Source organism: Oculina patagonica, chromosome 3 (genome assembly GCF_052425735.1).
Source record: "Oculina patagonica isolate OP01 chromosome 3, crgOcupat, whole genome shotgun sequence".
NCBI lineage: Eukaryota > Metazoa > Cnidaria > Anthozoa > Scleractinia > Oculinidae > Oculina > Oculina patagonica.
Window position 1 is genome coordinate 14,198,988 of NC_135760.1, and position 6,045 is coordinate 14,205,032.

The window sequence follows — 6,045 nt, forward strand, 5'->3', positions numbered from 1 at the left end:
AAAATTGCAAGGACCTTTCAAGGCAGTCGATTACGGCAGCGAAATTAGCAAATGAAACAGCAAAATATAATTGCAGCGTAAACAAATCGTTACACTCAAGCTGCGTTTTGTCTAGGCTCTGCGAGGGTCGGATATCAAGACCCAGGATTAAACAAAAGCCATATATACAGTGAATGCTTTCGAATTATATTTGAAGATGAAATACGAAAGAATTTTGCTGTCTTTGACTGAAATTCCACTCGAACTGCGTAGATACGATCGCATGTTGTAAAGCCGATTCATGCAACATTGCTGTCATTCCCTGTCAACGCGAGGTCACGTCCCTAACGACCTAGGCTGATGACGAAATAGAGTTGCGCTTGCATGTAGCGACCAAATTTGGCCTAATTTTTAACCGCTCCTAAGCTAAAAGAAGCCCCCATCTCTTGCATTTGTTTTAACTTCAATAATATCTTTGAAAAGAGCGAGTTTTTTGGTATGGTTTATTTTTGACGTTTGTAATTTTTAAACGATGTAAGTGCTGGTGATTATTTATTCGTGTTTTAGTTACGCAATCCATTGTTTGTGCGACGCTTTTTATAGATCGCCTTTCAGACACACGTGTGTTGAGATAAGAAAGCTGACATGTCACTTTTAAAATTGTTATATAACGTTTGTAAATGTGACAAGTCACGTTTTTTTCACGAGATCGCAAGTGATCACCCACAGCGGAAAGTAATCCCTTGAGAAATTAAAACAGTCCCTTGAGAAATTAAAAAAGTCCCTTGAGAGTTTACAAATATGTGGTTCCAAATTTTGTCCACTAACCCCTATTCTACGTTTTTAGCTTGTAAACAAGCAAAAACGTCGAAAAAATCGGTTAACAACTTCAATCGTAAAATACTGAGTAGCCTTAAAAACCATTCCACAGTACATATCTTGACGAGCCACCGAAAACTGAGTGGATAAAGAAACCTATAGATCCGATAAATTAAAGTCAAATAACTGAAACTCTACCGATCGCAACAATCATCACCACGACCATTCTCATTTGTTTCATACTGTATTCTCGACTGACCTGGTGTTGCCATTTCATCAATGCACAAGTAATGTACACTGTCACGAGAAACTTTGAATAAATACTCAACAAAGCCTCAGTCTCGAGGTCAAGCGACCACTTCTAGTTGTTACAGAAACTCTTGGTTCGAATGACTCGGGCTCACCGTTTTCTTCATCATCGGATGATTCTGAAGCGACGTCGCTATCTGGACCTCCTTTCAACTGCCTCTCGAGTCTGTCCACGTCTGCCTGGCAAATGATGTAAAATCTCCCTTGATCATCTTCACCTAATCCTACGTCAACTTTGTCAATAACGGTGTATGGCGAATTATGCGTGTCCCTATTTCCTTCGCGAAAGAAAAATATGTCATCTGAAGACGAATTCTCAAGCCATGTGATATCCATAGCTCCATCTAGGAAAACAATGTCAACGGATGATCTTTGCTTTACAACTAGGTCTTTGTTCAACAATGTCTGTCACTGTGCCCCTGACGAGAATGACAGGCTTACTGAGTGCAGACATGCGTGTTTTTTTCTTTATCAATCTATACCGATAACTATTCTCTTAGTGAGCTCACTAAGCTATTATCACTATTATCTGTACTTTTTATAGGCTTTTGTTAAATAATCTTCGAATTATTTAAATCATATTTTTAACATCCACGTAATTAAGATCAGCATGATAATTCTTATTTGTTTCTGCCGCGAAAATGTTTTTTTTGACCTGAAAGTGAGACTTAGCAGAATCTTGACGATCTGAACACAACTCAACGAGAATACTTGCGTCAACCAAAAGCCACTGTTGCGGTGCGTACAAAAACATTATTTCGAAAGAATCGTTAGGGAGGATATACCAGGAATCGCTCCGAGAACAAATGGACATATCACAGCCTCCGTTTTAACAAGTATAAAAACCTAAAATATAAAAACCGTTTTAGCAAATATATAAAATCGCTTTTAATCAAGCCATTATCGCACAAAAAATAAAAAAATCATCTAAAATCAAATGCCATTCCCCACCAAAAAACAAATTACAAACATACTCTAGCATACATCAGCAGGCTAGTATCAAAAAAACCAAAAATTGAGTGACAAGTAAGGTAACGATTTAATGGAAGAATATTTAGAAAGAACGACAATGCCTTTTATTAAAAAGTCACTGAAACTAATCGAAGTCAGCAATGCAAAGCGACTGCCGCAAGCTTCAATTCAATATCTTGGAGAAAAACAGCCGCATTGCGAACGGTCCACAGATATAGAAATTCTCTCCAGCAATGAGAAATGTGAAATAAGATGTCTTAGAAGTGTTCATTCTTTTATAACTATTTCCATTGTTTAGAAAGACAATAGGACTGACCTTTTGAATTGAACAACCTTGATCCGGCCGTGGTCTTGTCGAGTCTTGTTCTGAGTCTTGTGTGATGACGCGAGCGTCGACGAGCGAGTACATGGCTATGGGCCTGAATGGAAGACTGCGATCATAGGGTACAGCGTTCTCACACTCACCACACAGTGGTTTGCAAAATCGCAAAACGGAATGAAACTGTTTTATGCTGTTATATCGGCTCTTCGCGTCATTTTCAATCATTTTAAACTCACCACTGGACATGGCACAATTGTACTATCATTTATTATTTTAAAATAAAATCGTTATTCCATTATTCCATTATTCCCTCCAAAACTCGTTATTCCATTATTCCTAGAAAAATAAAGCCATTATTCCATTATTCCAGCTAAAAAATAACCATTATTCTTATTCCGTTATTCCTCTTCCACCCCCGAATCTTATCGACAAGGGTATCTATCGGAGAACATCGAAAAATAAAGTAACTGTGTTCAACTGCTTGTATATTTTCCTTTTAAGAGTGCGGGTCCTCGACTTGATATTATACGCCAGAACTGATACATGTACTTGTTTACCAAGAACTGCAAGAACTGGAATAAGATGTCTGTCTGAATGTCTGTTGATTTCCTGTTTAACAATAACAATAAAAAAAAACACTCTTGGCTATAAAGCAAAAGATACTATACCACCAGCAGCAGCTTACCATACATGTCCAAACATAACAAGTAACGATTCTCGGCTGGTTGAGCAAATACCAAACACATTCGAAAAGGCGATCTCCACAGCCGTTGTCAGCCGTCGTCACGCTCTCCCCTTAGCTCCACTGTTCCCAAGCTGTCTGCCTTTCTCCCGTTTGCAATTTTTACACAGGTTCTCTGACAACCAATCTCGACTCACTCTTTGTACCTCCAGACTCTTAAAGTCAAATTCCATCCTTTGGATAGCGGGGAAAGGGAAGGTTTTATGCGGGTGTTGGGTGCTGGTGGGGGGGGGGTGGGGGTGGGGGTAGGGGGTCAAGGTTTATTTTGTCATTGATCTTATTGTCCCACGAAGTGACTGACCAGATTACCTGGTGTAATCAGTTACCTTAAGGTTTTAGATGGTAGTAATTTTAGCGATTTTTTTGAGCAAGATTTAGCGACAATGTAATTTAGCGATTTTCAGATTTTTTTAAAAAAAAAACAGCAGGCCCTAGAAAAAAAGATACCCAGTGTAAACCAGTATTTCATAAAGTAATAGCTAAGATGGAAATAAATGTTCAGTAAAAGAACATAATTACTAGACAGCATTGTCAGAAAGAACAAAGTTTCGATATCCATTTCTTAAAAGAATTTTTGATGTCGACTATGATTAATTTATTTTCCTTTGGGGAGGGGGGAGGGAGGTACTAAAATTTAACGAGTATTAAATTTGACGAAGACTTATTTTAGCGAGTACTTTTAAATTTAGCGATTTTCGTGCTACTCGCTCAAGTCACTAAAATTAGAAGCCGTTAAAAATTGCACCCTTGAGGTATGTTGTACTGACAGCAGCCTGGGAACTAGCTAAGGGTTGGCCCTCAGCCCTCAGATACTGAGGTGGTCAGGAATTCAGGAAGAAAGGTTTAACTTAAAAAAACAACAGCGACAAAAAACCTTGTAGTAGAGAAAAGAAAAGGACCAACCTTGCAGAAAAAAATTGGTCGGAAATCATTTCCTGTCTCCACTTCTCAGTATTTGAAGGTTTGCCTCTTGCCTTATTTTAGGATATGTGGGACGATTAAATGCAGAAGGCCACACAACGTTAGGAAGACTTTGGCACAATTCTTTGTCGGATCTCACGTAGCTTGGAGATGCGTGTACTAGAAGTCCCTTGAGGTGTATAAAACAGTAATTTTAAATGCACGGCTAGTACGACGACACTTAGTATTGGACAATTTATTAGGAGCTAGCTTATGTGTACTAAACAGTGGCGGATCCAGACCTTTAGGTAGGTGGGGCCCCCAATCATCCTTACCTCAAATTAGCTCTTGAAGACGATTTTTCTTGGTCCCGTGGGCCTCGGTTTAGCCTAAAAATAATGGGGACCAGGGCCCAATGGCTTCTCCCCTTGATCCGTCACTGTTTTTAATAGTTGCAGACGCAACAGAACACAGAGCATTTTAACTTGGTCCCGCATTCATGCAACTACATTCCTGGACAAGTTCTTGCAACAGGACCACATAAAGAGCCCTTTTCCTCTCTTGTGGAACAGGAACAGCTAGTCCAAGTTCATTGCAAAAGAATTGTAGCTGCCACAGTTTTTGCTTCGAAAGAGAGTTTGCCTAGACCATTTCCCACACAAGGGCCTGGCCTAAAAAAACAAATTCTGAAATCGCTAAATTAAATAGTCACTAAATCTTGCTCAGAAAAAGGGCTTAAATAAGTAGCCGCTAAAGGTAACGATTACTTCTGCAATTCTGGTAATCTGGTCAGTCACTTTGTGGGACAATAAGATCAATGACAAAATAAACCTTGACCCCCTATCCCCCCCCCCCCCCCACCCAGCACCCGTATAAAACCTTCCCTTTCCCCGCTATCCAAAGGATGGAATTTGATTTTAAGAGTCTGGAGGTACAAAGAGTGAGTCGAGATTGGTTGTGAATGCCGCAGTAAAAAGACAGAGAACCTGTGTAAAAATTGCAAACGGGAGAAAGGCAGACAGCTTGGGAACAGTGGAGCAAAGGGGAGAGCGTGACGACGGCTGACAACGGCTGTGGAGTTCGCCTTTTCGAATGTGTTTGGTATTTGCTCAACCAGCCGAGAATCGTTACTTGTTATGTTTGGACATGTATGGTAAGCTGCTGCTGGTGGTATAGTATCTTTTGCTTTATAGCCAAGAGTGTCTTTTTTTTTATTGTTATTGTTAAACAGGAAATCAACAGACATTCAGACAGACATCTAATTCCAGTTCTTGCAGTTCTTGGTAAACATGTACATGTATCAGTTCTGGCGTATAATATCAAGTCGAGGACCCGCACTCTTAAAAGGAAAATATACAAGCAGTTGAACACAGTTACTTCATTTTTCGATGTTCTCCTATAGATACGCTTGTCGATAAGATCATCATCTTTATGTGTTTATGAACACATACTGTATTTGCAAAATTCATGTTGTTGACACACAGACCGAGGTATTCGAAAAACTTTACAGAATCGATACAGCCGGAACTAAAAATAACTTTTACCAGTGTTAAATAGTTAGTAATTTAATGAAACAGAACCACCAGAATAAAATATGACACGCTTCGAGACTACTTTGTGAAGACATTTCGCTTTGAATTGTTTTATTTCTTTCACAGTGCGAGTTACACAGTGTGAGCGGCAAAGTCGGTAAATATGACACGAAACTTGACCTTTGTATTTTTGCGGTCAGATCAATTATCTCATCCTCTAAAATTAATTTTTATATGAATACAAAACAGTAAATTATACATAAGATAGGTAGACTTTTTCGAGCATAAACTGTAGCCAAAGTGAGCAAAACTAAAACACATTGAATGAATCAGATCGAAATGTGTTTACTAGTGTTGCGTGACCGTGACAATTTTTGTAGTCAATACATGAAATATTCACTATGCGTTTACTTCTCTCAACGGGTGGTTTTTCAATTGCCCGGGCTCGATTTTTTATATGTTACAGTACC